Source organism: Lissotriton vulgaris, chromosome 1_1 (genome assembly GCF_964263255.1).
Source record: "Lissotriton vulgaris chromosome 1_1, aLisVul1.2, whole genome shotgun sequence".
NCBI classification, from domain to species: Eukaryota; Metazoa; Chordata; class Amphibia; order Caudata; family Salamandridae; genus Lissotriton; species Lissotriton vulgaris.
Window position 1 is genome coordinate 974,274,988 of NC_141685.1, and position 13,334 is coordinate 974,288,321.

At 49.4% G+C, this 13,334-nt stretch overlaps 1 protein-coding gene across 1 annotated transcript in view; it reads right to left on the reverse strand.

Moving 5' to 3' along the window:
- The window catches only part of LPAR2 (lysophosphatidic acid receptor 2), a 174,740-nt gene extending 170,828 nt beyond the window's left edge, over window positions 1-3,912 (reverse strand). The window contains exon 1 of the mRNA XM_086960218.1: window positions 3,344-3,912. The gene's annotated coding sequence lies outside the window, so the exon portion shown is untranslated. The remainder of the gene's footprint in view (window positions 1-3,343) is intronic.
- Window positions 3,913-13,334: the final 9,422 nt, after the last annotated feature.

The following is a 13,334-nucleotide window of genomic DNA, read 5'->3' on the forward strand; positions in this document are numbered from 1 at the left end:
CTGTGAAAACGTGAGTGAGATACCGGCATGCCATGTTCTCTTGTACAAGCGCAATCGGGTGTTCAACAATGCCATAGTGGGCCGGTTCATGGCTACGTGTTCTATCATAAAAATAGTGCAAATGCTCATGTTTAAAAACGTCAAAGCCAAAGGAAAGTGCGATTTAATTTTAAAATCAAATAACTGATTACGGCGTGGTGACAGCGTGGCAGGAAAGTGAAAGTCCGATTGAAGTGGATATTTTTTTAAAACCAAACAACTGTCTAACTAAAGGCAGCGGGTCAAGCGTGTCAGTCCCTGGAGCTTACCTCCTCTCAATGTCCGTGCGGCTCTGAAAGTGAGCCGGCGGGCAGAGCTCACGCCTAATGTAGTGAGTTTTTCCGGCATGCGTGCACCGCGTGGTGCAGTAGCTGGATGGTTCCTGGAGGCTCGACGTCCTGGTAACCAATAGTATGCAAGGGGGGCGGGGTTCAGTAGTAGGGCATTATTTTGAACGGCACACGTTCTAAAATGAATCTAGAGTGTAAGATTGTGTATAACTAAACATTATGTAGCCCCTCTGTAAGACGATGAAGACTTAGTTCAGGACCTGTCTGTACATGGGCACTTGGTGTATACAAAATGTTATTACTCACAAATAACATATTGTAGAATAGTTACAGAAACATCTTGAAACAATACCACATTACAGAGATTACTGTATTTAGGATTATCAACTAGCGAAATGTCATTGCTCTTGGCGGTAAATGTAAAAAATACCTCCTAAATTGTATAATTAAGGGGAGGGGGCGGCTGTAGGGGTGGCAAGTGAAAAAAAAAGAGAAAGCAGGGTAACCTGACCCAGGAGGGGGGAGGAGGGAGGAGAAATGCGTCTCGGCCGGAGCAGGGGGCGGAGCAGGGAGAGCGGGCTTTGAAATGTAATTGACACGGCCGGCCGGCCATGCTTTCAGTTTCACGACCGGCCGGCCGTGAAAGCCTTTGATGCGGCAGGGGGAAATGTGAGACGGCGGGAAGGGGAGGGGGCGGAGCGGGTAAACAAAGACGGACGTGCACGCGCTTTTAAGCTCAATGCGCATTGAGCTTAAAAATCACGGGCACTGCAAGGAATCGCCACGATTCCTTGCAGTGTGGATAAAGAGTGGATAAGTCCCAATACTCTCGCTTGCTCGATGCGCATGCGCATCGACAGGCGAGACCTAAAAAGATGGATTTAGGCCCAGATCCCTGTTGTGGGACGAGTATGACATCGTTCTGCATTCTGTCCATCCATCTGTCAGCTAAGACCGTTAGTACTCGTCCCTCTTGTCTCACACTGGCAAAGCTTGCCACCTCTGCACAGACTACGATACCCATTTCCATTATGCTTTTTTCAGCTTCTACCTGCAAACGCCAAGTGCCGTAAATGAAACGTATGTTGTAAACCCTCAGCTGTTTTTCAACAACAGCCCCCATCATATAGAACACTCGAGGGCAGTCTCACAGCAGAAAAGCTACAGAAAGGATGGGCACAGCCTGAACAAACTTCTAAAGCATCGGCACAGCAGTGAGAACAGTGGGGGCGGCGTGCAAACCTCACCGTGCAGTGCACACACCAAAACACACACTCGGTAAAGCGCCGAGAGACCGCAGAGTTCACCGTTAGATACAGCACTCGCTTACCTCTGTCTGACACACTCGATTTAGGGTAGAGAAGCAACATTTCAAACATACACATACACTCCAGTTGCATACCCCCCCCCCCTTCCTACTACAAGGTAGCGATCCCTTCTCACAGCCTTTTCTAGGTGGTCTCCAGCTGTACCCAACACTTTTCCGGGTTATAAAGCACAGGGGAGTTCTGTGCCCACCCCCGGCAGTGCCAAGTAGTACCACCTGGTCCCCAGATGTACGTACCCCTTACTCGACAGAACTCATACTTGCCAGCTCCCACGGTTCCACAGTGTGACACACGGTAGTGGCTCCCATCACAGGGTGATCCGGTGAGGAGCCAATGTCACAAGGCGGCAGGAAAACCATCTGAAAACCACTGTCAATAGTAGTTTTCAGCTCGTTATTCTATGGCTTTGAATAGCCAACGCCAGGGCTTTAAGTGGGCCGGGTCTCAAGGGGTCTGAGCACCGGCAGTTTTTTTCAGGGGGCCTCGAAACGGGTCTCTATCGGGCTCTGTTTTGAGCCCTGACACAGGCAGTCCGTTTTTTTCCCAGACTGCAGTGACAGTTGTCACTGCAGTCTGGAAAAAAGGTGCCAGGGCGCAAAACAAAGCCTGATAGAGACTTGTTTCGAGACAGCACCAGGCACATGGATGTGCTCTGCTCACACTGCTCACTTCTCAGTAGTAGAGAAGTTACACCATGACGTCATGCCAGGGGAGCGTTGTGGGCGAAGGGAAATCCTTTAAGAGTCATTTTCTTTCTGGATTTCCCTTCTCTTTCTGAAACTCTGGAGCAGCAACATTGTGGTAGGGTCACCAGGGATTTATTTGGAAGCTTTGTCAATATTATATACAAGTCATAGTTGCAGCTTATTTATCTTCTGCAAGTAATAACCATTGACCAAGCCAATATCCCTTACTTAATGTAGGTATGATGTTACTTGTATCAAATATCTGGATGCAATGACAGAAACAGCAAAATACAAGTCGGGCAGCACACTATGCCAAGCACAGTTTTTTTGCGTAAGTGATTTAAAGCCACGCCCCTAATTACACTGACCACGCGCCTTTGAGAGACCCCCCAGTTTTTTTCATACCACTTAAAGCCCTGGCCAACGCCCATTAAGGGGTGCGAAAATACCCCAGGACACGGGTACCAGCCTCAGCAAGATTTTTTTTTGGGGGGGGGGGAGGAGGGGGGGGTGGGATAGGGTGCGAGGTGGGGTTCAAACGTGCCTAGTCGTAGGTACTTCTTGGCACAAGACCCCGCCCCCTCCTCACGCTAAGATGTTGGTTCAGGTTGGCAGGTATCAGAACTGTACAACAGAGGAGCGACAGGCGCAAAGTGTACCTCCTCCCGTTTTCTGGTCAGATGGTCTCAGGCTACACCCTTCACTTCGCACCACAACAGAAGCCAGTTAGTCAGGGGCGGGGTGATCCCTGGCTTGTAAACCCATCAAGGATAGGTGGGTACTGAACTGTGCCAACCACCTACTTTATTTTGTCTCCCTCCCCCGCCCCGTTTGCCTAATTATTATGTTCTTTCTTGCTTCCTTAGATCATGCTATGCAACGCAACCTTTATCTCCTGTGTATATCTAAAGCGCTCTGATACCCACGGGTCAAGCTAGCGCTATATACAACTTTTAAAATAAAAATAAAATAAATACATAAAGGAGTGGAATGCGCATACCCTGTGAGGGTCGGTCAGCTGCTGTGCGTGGGGGGCGCACACCCAGGGCTACAGGTCCGACAGGATCAGAGCACTTATCTGGGGCGAGTGATGCTCCTGCTGGTTCGGGGTCTCCTCTACTGTCCCCGCTCCTCTGTGCCGAGCAGGCTCCTGCAACCCGCCGACCCCACAGTCATGCGGACTCCAGTACTGAGGGCAGACCCCGCGGTGCACGGATCCGCGCTTGCCTCTGCCGCTCCGGCTCAGACTCGAGGCTGCCCTCTAGAGGTCGGATCCGAAGAGACGCTCTCCAGGGTCTGAGGACTCCCAGGTCACCTTCCGCAGGGCGGACTCCGAAACTCAATCCCAAAGTCCAGATCCTAAGCACGAATCCACATCGGAGCGGGTCCTGATCCAACTTCCAAGCTCATGATCCGCGGATCTCGGGTCTGAAAACTCGGAGCTCGGCTCGCTGCGCTGCTCTCCCAGGGTCGGACGGTGGCTCCGGCTGGGCTCTCCGCCTCCCTGACTCCGCTCCCGCTGTGCTCACCTCTTCCCGCCCACAGAGGGGCGGAGCCACGGGCATCCGAGGGGAGGTGCCCACCTGCACCGCCCGAGGGCGCATAGACGCACAGGAACTCAGCACAACTCCAGTTGTGATACGCAACTCGTACCACAACTGTACGCAGAGCATAACTACAAACTGAACAAGAAACATTCATCAGAAACAGGCACAGTTACTAAGGATCCCATATAATGTGTGACTCCTGCAACCCATACAGAGGTGGCGCCTCAGAGATGCATTGGGTATTAGTTACTGCCAGCAGTGAACACAGAACGCCTGCCTGATGATTCTGTAGCAAGATGTAGCAATACGCATGGGCAAGTGGGCTCCCGAGACCTCCTGGCCCGGTGCGACTGCACCTGATGCACCACGGTAGCTACGACCATGAAAACCTAGACCTCACATGTGTTTGTTGTAGGCACTCACGGCATAAACGTATACGGCAGATGTGCACACATAGCGCAAAAAGGCACTCCGAAGCCAGACAGACAGAAGTGCCTAGAGGCAAACGCGTTTGCGGTTACACTAGTGTAAAAAATAAGTTTACAACAGCGGAGCTCAGGCAAGCCACTGATGAACCCGCGGTGCACGGAAGAACCAAGGTGGTGCTCACAAAAGCAAAGCAGGAATACCTCAAGTAAATATTTTCCAACAAAATAAAACGATTCTTTGAATTTCAACTTATACTACAGGACAGAGAATAAAATACACGAAAGACGAGGCAGAACTCGGAGAAAGGCCGCCCTGTTGGAATAAGGCGAAGTCCAATGCACATTTTCACACGGGTGTTGATTGGGTATTTGAAGTCACTTTAGGTGTGAATGGCACGGCGAGGCCTCACTAGGGCCGACTGCAGTACTTCAGTTTCTAGGCTGTAATTTAACAGCTGTGCAACGAAGCTAGAATGTCAAAAGGTATTTATGTTATGTAATGTTATATTTTTCGTAAAGCGCACCCTGTGCCCTAAAGAGAACGTAGTAGCACTGAAATACCACACCGACATTAATTATGGCGTTACTGACAATATCAGGGAACACATGAGCACGTAGATAGATGCTCGAATGCTTAGGGTTTCACCTTTCAGCACCTTGGGAATACAACGTAAGGTAAATTAGCCTGAGAACTGGAGAGAGGTCGCCCCGGGTTCCTGGGGCCTGAATATAGAGACGGCACGCCCGAACAATGCCCTGCTAAGCATTGAGGCTTCCATTCTGTGCAATAATAATGCAGAACGGAGGGCTCCCAGGGGATGGTGAAGCTTTTCACTGAAAATAATGGACCTGTTTCGAATATTGCGCTTCATGCTGCTCTTCTGTTTAAAGGCACTATAACCTGATGACAGGTGTTACTATTGCCCCTTTCACGGTACTCACATTACCAACCATGAAAGCATGGACAGCTGAGTCGACGTGCAGGAGTACAAACCTGTGACTGGCCGATCAGGCAGACACCAGCATCGAGTGTTGAACTAATGGAGCCATCTGACATTTCTTTGGAGGGCTCAATTAATAGTATAGTGTTACTGCAAACAAATGATGGACGGAATGCTGACAATGCAAACATTCTCCCCCAGTCAAAAGATCTGGGTTAAATCCATCGTTCTTTTGCCCACTATGCCACTCCAGTTTGGACCCAGCCTTATGCAAATCATTCTTGACCCTGTGCCTCATGGGAACAGTCCAGCCTGAACTGCAAAGCCAGGTCCTCCCTGGACAGGAAACAAGCATCCTGGGACCGGTTTCAGGGTATGTCACCCTTCTTCAGCCAGGCTAGCTTGAATCCAGTATTGCAAACAAAACAGGTGATGGACCGAATGTGGATCAATGCCACACATTCATCCCAGTCAAAAGATCTGGGCCCAAATCCATCGTTTTTTTGCACTCCACACCACCCTGGGTTAGACAATGGCGATATGCAAATCAGCTCTGACCCTGTGCCCCATGGGAACAGTCCAGTCCGAACTACAAAAGCCATGTCCTTCCCAGAACGGAATCAAGCATCCGAGGACCGGACCGGTTTCGAGGTAACACCTCTCATCAGCCCGGCTAGCTTGACTCCAGTGGTGTGGAGTGCCTGGGACCCACGTCTGAGCATCCCCAGCGCACTTATGGCGGTATTTCAAACAAAACAGGTGATGGACCGAATGTGGATCAATGTCACACATTCATCCCAGTCAAAAGATCTGGGCCCAAATCCATCGTTTTTTTGCACTCCACACCACCCTGGGTTAGACAATGGCGATATGCAAATCAGCTCTGACCCTGTGCCCCATGGGAACAGTCCAGTCCGAACTATAAAAGCCATGTCCTTCCCAGAACGGAATCAAGCATCCGAGGACCGGACCGGTTTCGAGGTAACACCTCTCATCAGCCCGGCTAGCTTGACTCCAGTGGTGTGGAGTGCCTGGGACCCACGTCTGAGCATCCCCAGCGCACTTATGGCGGTATTGCAAACAAAACAGGTGATGGACCGAATGTGGATCAATGTCACACATTCATCCCAGTCAAAAGATCTGGGCCCAAATCCATCGTTTTTTTGCACTCCACACCACCCTGGGTTAGACAATGGCGATATGCAAATCAGCTCTGACCCTGTGCCCCATGGGAACAGTCCAGTCCGAACTACAAAAGCCATGTCCTTCCCAGAACGGAATCAAGCATCCGAGGACCGGACCGGTTTCGAGGTAACACCTCTCATCAGCCCGGCTAGCTTGACTCCAGTGGTGTGGAGTGCCTGGGACCCACGTCTGAGCATCCCCAGCGCACTTATGGCGGCATTGCAAACAAAACAGGTGATGGACCGAATGTGGATCAATGTCACACATTCATCCCAGTCAAAAGATCTGGGCCCAAATCCATCGTTTTTTTGCACTCCACACCACCCTGGGTTAGACAATGGCGATATGCAAATCAGCTCTGACCCTGTGCCCCATGGGAACAGTCCAGTCCGAACTACAAAAGCCATGTCCTTCCCAGAACGGAATCAAGCATCCGAGGACCGGACCGGTTTCGAGGTAACACCTCTCATCAGCCCGGCTAGCTTGACTCCAGTGGTGTGGAGTGCCTGGGACCCACGTCTGAGCATCCCCAGCGCACTTATGGCGGTATTGCAAACAAAACAGGTGATGGACCGAATGTGGATCAATGTCACACATTCATCCCAGTCAAAAGATCTGGGCCCAAATCCATCGTTTTTTTGCACTCCACACCACCATGGGTTAGACAATGGCGATATGCAAATCAGCTCTGACCCTGTGCCCCATGGGAACAGTCCAGTCCGAACTACAAAAGCCATGTCCTTCCCAGAACGGAATCAAGCATCCGGGGACCGGACCGGTTTCGAGGTAACACCTCTCATCAGCCCGGCTAGCTTGACTCCAGTGGTGTGGAGTGCCTGGGACCCACGTCTGAGCATCCCCAGCGCACTTATGGCGGTATTGCAAACAAAACAGGTGATGGACCGAATGTGGATCAATGTCACACATTCATCCCAGTCAGTTCGGGCTGCACTGTTCCCATGAGGCACAGGGTCAGACTGATTTGCATATAGCCATGTCTGAACTGGGGTGGCAGAGTGGGCTAAAGAACGGTTATGGATTAAACCCAGATCTCTTGACTGGGTGTGAGTGTCTGATTGATTCAGAAGCTCCGTCCATCACCAACCCCTTTTGTACCGCTTTTGGCCGCCATAAGTGTGGCAGAGTATACTCAGACGTGAGTCCCTTGCTCACTTTGCCACTGGATTCAAGCAAGCCGGGCTGAAGAAGGCTGGAATGCCAGAAACCGGTCCTCGGAAGCTTGTTTCCGGTCCAGGGAAGACATGGCTTGGCAGTTCGGGCTGCACTGTTCCCATGAGGCACAGGGTCAGACTGATTTGCATATAGCCATGTCTGAACTGTGGTGGCAGAGTGGGCTAAAGAACGGTTATGGATTAAACCCAGATCTCTTGACTGGGTGTGAGTGTCTGATTGATTCAGAAGCTCCGTCCATCACCAACCCCTTTTGTACCGCTTTTGGCCGCCATAAGTGTGGCAGGGTATACTCAGACGTGAGTCCCTTGCTCACTTTGCCACTGGATTCAAGCAAGCCGGGCTGAAGAAGGCTGGAATGCCAGAAACCGGTCCTCGGAAGCTTGTTTCCGGTCCAGGGAAGACATGGCTTGGCAGTTCGGGCTGCACTGTTCCCATGAGGCACAGGGTCAGACTGATTTGCATATAGCCATGTCTGAACTGGGGTGGCAGAGTGGGCTAAAGAACGGTTATGGATTAAACCCAGATCTCTTGACTGGGTGTGAGTGTCTGATTGATTCAGAAGCTCCGTCCATCACCAACCCCTTTTGTATAGCTTGAATCCAGTGGCACAGTGATCAAGGGACCCATATCTGGGCATACTCATCCCACTTAGGGCGAAAAGCGTTACAGCAAACAAATGATGGACGGATCACTGACAATGCAAACATTCTCCCCAGTCAAAATATCTGGGTTAAATCCATCGTTCTTTTGCCCACTACGGCACCCCAGTTTGGACCCAGACATATGCAAATTAGAATGATGGATTTAGCCCAGATCTCTTGACTGGGGGTGAATGTTTTGATTTGTTCTGCATTCCGTCCATCAATTGTGTGTCTTTTGCTTTCTCGCCCTAAGTGTGCCAGGTATGCCCAGACGAGGGTCCTGGGCTCACTGTGCCACTGGAATCAAGCTATCCTGGCTGAAGAGGGGTGAAACCCCGACACCGGTCCTAGGATGCTTGTTTCCTGTCCAGGGAGGACCTGGCTTGGCAGTTCGGGCTATACTGTTCCCAAGAGGCACAGGGTCAAGACTGATTTGCACATTGCCAGGTCTAAACTGGGGTGGCATGGTCAGCAAAAGAATGATGGATTTAACCCAGATCTCTTGACTGGGGTGAATGTTTTGATTTGATCTGCATTCCGTCCATCGATTGTGTGTCTTTTGCTTTCTCGCCCTAAGTGCGCTAGGTATGCCCAGACATGGGTCCTGGGCTCACTGTGCCACTGGAATCAAGCTATCCTCGCTGAAGAGGGGTGAAACCACGAAACCGGTCCTAGGATGCTTGTTTCCTGTCCACGGAGGACCTGGCTTGGCAGTTCGGGCTGGACTGTTCCCATGAGACACAGGGTCAAGACTGATTTGCATATGGCCAGGTTCAAACTGGGGTGGCATGGTGAGCAAAAGAGTGATGGATTTAACCCAGATCTCTTGACTGGGGGTGAATGTTTTGATTTGTTCTGCTTTCCGTCCATCAATTGTGTGTCTTTTGCTTTCTCGCCCTAAGTGCGCCAGGTATGCCCAGACTTGGGTCCTGGGCTCACTGTGTCACTGGAATCAAGCTATCCTGGCTAAAGAGGGGTAAAACTCCCAAATCGGTTCTAGGATGCTTGTATCTGGTCCAGGGAGGACCTGGCTTGGCAGTTCGGGCTGGACTGTTCCCATGAGATACAAGGTCAAGACTGATTTGCATATGGCCAGGTCTAAACTGGGGTGACATGGTGAGCAAAAGAATGATGGATTTATCCCAGATCTCTTGACTGGGGTGAATGTTTTGATTTGTTCTGCATTTCGTCCATCAATTGTGTGTCTTTTGCTCAATTAACCCGTTTAGCGCGTCGAACATTCCGCCCCAGTGCGGACGTTCGATCGCGCTAACGGGATTCGGACGTCCAACGGTCGTGCGCAGCACTAGCGAGGTAGTGCACGCGACGGCCGTTGGACGTTCGCAGCACTTAAAGGGTTAATAGTATAGGCAGAGTAAAAACATGAATGCTCTAAACGGCCCTCTTTCAGACTAGCATATGTAATCTTAACAGGGCACCCTGCATTCCTTTGAAACATGGAATTAAATTAGGGATGACAGCCCAATGCGCAAGTCTAATATCTTCTGAGTCTGGAGATCAAAACACTCTTAGTAATTCACAAACTGACACTTGGACAAAGACCCAAGATTGAAGTTTGTATTAAGTCATTCAAACAAAACAATATTTGCAAAATTCATTCAGGTGCTATAGTGAAATGGTGGTGCCATGCACAGATAAAGTGAAACACATAAAAAGCAGAGCGACAAAGTGATCAAAATGTGAGATAAAAGGAATCTGGCTGCACATTGTTTTTGAAAAACAAATGGTCACAGTCAAATCAACTAATTCAAAATGTTGAACATGGACCTTCAAAGTGCGATAGAGGGTAAAGCGATAGGCCGCTGTGCGTGCCATCCACTAGAGGATCCAACTAAAGTCGGTTGGGATTCCTCCATGCACACGCAGAGGCATTTTTTGCCCGAACTGACACAAGTCCCGGGAATGACAACCCAACCGGGGGGGGAACAATCATCCACCTGAAGCTCGTCCCCAACATCTGAAGGCGCCAGCACTTCTTACTGAAATAGCTAGGAGTCAGAATCACCAGCACCCGAAAAATGGAGCAGAACTCGTCTTTTATCCTCACTACGACCACAAGGGCCCATATGACATTCTTAACAGAAATAATCTTATTTGTTTATTCAACTGTGTTCCAGCACTGTCTGGGGTTACTTCATCAGACCTTACATCGGTCAAGTTCTCCTCAATACCAGGGAAAGGGGACTCAGAGGCCACCATTACAACATGGTCCCAGGAATCCATCAGAAACGCAATTTTCAGGGAAGCCAGTCTATTTGAAAATTGGGGCATCGAAATGTGGGTCCCTACTCAACAAAAATATCCCCACGTTCATCTCCCGCAGGCCCCAGTGAAGCAACTTACTAGCGTACTGAAGGGGTCCCGGGGTGCAACCCATGCCTAGCTTCAAAAGCGTCGAAAGCGGACAATCTTATAAACATTGCATGCCATAACAATCAACGCCTGATAAGTTGCAAACTCAATTGCCCTGTCTTCCACGCTAATGACAGCCGCCACGGGCATCCTGCCCCAGAGCCTCCAACCATCTCTGCCCAGGAGTGCCCTTCCTAACAAGGAAGCCAATCGGTCCGACTCTAAACTAACAATCACATCCTGGAATGTGGCCGGGCTTAAGTCAACTTTTGCCTTAAAATCAGCCGTGGAATTTCTGAACAAAAGCAACATCATTTGTTTCCAGGAGACTTGGTCTTTATCCCCATCGCCTCTGCTCGGCTATTACGAACTTTTCCAACCAGCCTTCCAGGCCAACTCACATGGAAGACCCTCTGGGGGCCTCTCTATTTTCATCAAGCACAGGTGTAAGATAAAGGCCACACCTATTCATCGGAACATGACAACAGGGCAGACTGCACTTATCACCGGCCTCTCATTCTCAGGCAGGGCTTTTTCCATGCTCCTAATTAACTGTTACCATAATAAAACGAAAATCACAAAATCAATTGTAACAGATTTACTGATAAAACACCTGGAAGATCTTTTACTGGAATTTGCGTCTACGGAGGTACTGTTATTAGGGGACTTTAACATCAAAGACCTTGCTATCAACGCCCTATCAGCAACGAAAACCAAAGAGCAAGAAGCGATGACCACCTTTCTAACAATTCACAACCTCCGCTCTGCTCAGCAAATTACCCTGGAACAGCACCCGGGTGCTCATTTTTTGCCAACGTTCAAGAATATCTCAACTATTGATTATATTTTTCTATCACCGCTTCTGGGAAATAAACTGGCTAGGATGGACATTCCCTATCGCTCGGAGACCGACCATAAACCCCTAACGGTAACAATGCATTTGCAAATGCCAGTCGCCGTTGAAATAAGAGAAGTGGGGTACTCAACGCGGGTTGAACTCCATACCCTGGCTAGAAGAATCAAATGGGACTCATCGGGTTCTGTCAAGGTGGGAACTTGGCTTAAGGACGAAACTCCTAATTTCAGGAACAATGCTCCCACAGATTTACATCACCGGTTGGACAATGTCATTGTTAAATTACAAGATCTCCTAGCGGGCCCTGTGGCTCATCATAGATCACCCGGGCTACACCCGAAGCAATCCTATGATCAAGTATTTGCCTCCCAAAGAAAGACTCTTAGAAGGGCTGTGCGCCGGCACAAATTGATCGGAACTGTACACACTGCCAATAATGTAGCCTCACTGCGAAAGGCCTTCAAGAAATTTTCATGGGAGGCCAAGAGACTAAAAGATCAGAATGAGTGGCTAAAAATATTTGCCTTGCTAAAGGGCAATAATCAGTCCCAGTTTTGGAGTTACATGAACAAGCTCCGTTCCACGAACAAGATGAGAGGAAACGCGGTTCGTGAAGAAGATTGGGCCCTGCACGTGACTCAGCTATATCGCAGTGACGCCTCGGACCCTGTGGTGATTGAATTAAGAGACCGTGTTGATTCCATCCAAACAGAAATTCATGAGCTGACCACTGTAGCTGAGGTCTCTAAATATCTGCGAGCCATGAAGAACGACGGAGCCCCAGGGCCCAACGGCCTTCCTGCTGGGGTATTCAAAGGTGCCCTGGAAGAGTGGGCGGAATGTTTGACTCCCCTATATAACAACGTGTTTAAGTCATGTCAGCTACCGGACTCATGGTTAGGCTTGACTCTGTGCCCCATATTTAAGAAAGGAGATCCCACACTACAGGCCAATTATCGACTCATCGCCCTACTAGATCTTGAGGCAAAGGCATACGCCCGATGTCTTCTTAGGTCACTTGAAAAATGGGTTGCAGAAAATAACATCATACCCTATTACCAAACAGAGTTTCGGGCATCGGCCTCCACAATAGACAATATTACAACTCTAGCCATTCTGAGTCAACAAGCAGCACAAAAAAAACATCTTCCACTTTACTGCTGCTTTATAGACTACAGTGCGGCCTTTGATAAAGTGTCTCGTAACACCCTATGGAGGAAGCTGAACAAGTGGGGGATTCCGCAGAGCCTTCTAGGAGCACTCATCTCCCTGCATAAGAACACGTGGATGCAAATTAAAACCGGCCCAAAGACAGTCTCTTCAATAATCGCCATTGAAGACGGGCTAAAGCAAGGCTGCGTTCTTGCCCCTCTCTTGTTCAATCTTTACACAGCCGACCTTGGAACATTCCTGGAGAATAGTTATCTTCTTCCGCCAAAATTGGGCCCTGCAAAAAGGACTCTGCACATATTACAATACACTGATGACATTGTAATAATGAACCAAGCAAAATCGGGTCTCCAAAGAGCCTTAAGTATGCTTCACACATACAATACCGTCAACGCCCTCAAAATCAACCAGGAAAAGACCAAGGTACTGATATTTGGCAGATGCAAGAATAAGAAAAGTTTAAAGTGGAACATAGGGCATACCAGGATTAATACAACCCTAAAATATAATTACCTGGGAGTCTGGTTCAACGAGACGTCTAGACCAGTAGCTCATCTAGCTGCCCTGAAAAAGAGAGCAGGAGCAGTTACATACTCCTTGACACGATTGAACCTGTCCCTGAGCAGCCCCTCTGCAGAATCCATTCTGAAGGTGAC